Source organism: Arachis duranensis, chromosome 7 (genome assembly GCF_000817695.3).
Source record: "Arachis duranensis cultivar V14167 chromosome 7, aradu.V14167.gnm2.J7QH, whole genome shotgun sequence".
Taxonomy (NCBI): Eukaryota; Viridiplantae; Streptophyta; class Magnoliopsida; order Fabales; family Fabaceae; genus Arachis; species Arachis duranensis.
Genome location: NC_029778.3, coordinates 66,734,211 through 66,734,472, shown reverse-complemented (window position 1 = coordinate 66,734,472; position 262 = coordinate 66,734,211).

The window sequence follows — 262 nt, the reverse complement described above, 5'->3', positions numbered from 1 at the left end:
TTGTGCGAAGTTGTGATAAATAGTTGAGATTGCAATTGAGCGTACCATGTTGATGGCGCCATTGATGATCACAATTTCGTACACCAGAAGCAAGCTATGGTCATCTTGTAAATCTCAGTCAGCCAGATTCAAATGGTTATAGGTGATTTATGAATAAAGCATAAAATAAAGATAGAGATACTTATGCAATTCATTGGTGAGAATTTCAGATAAGCGTATGGAGATGCTTTGTCCCTTCCGTCTCTCTGCTTTCCTACTGTCT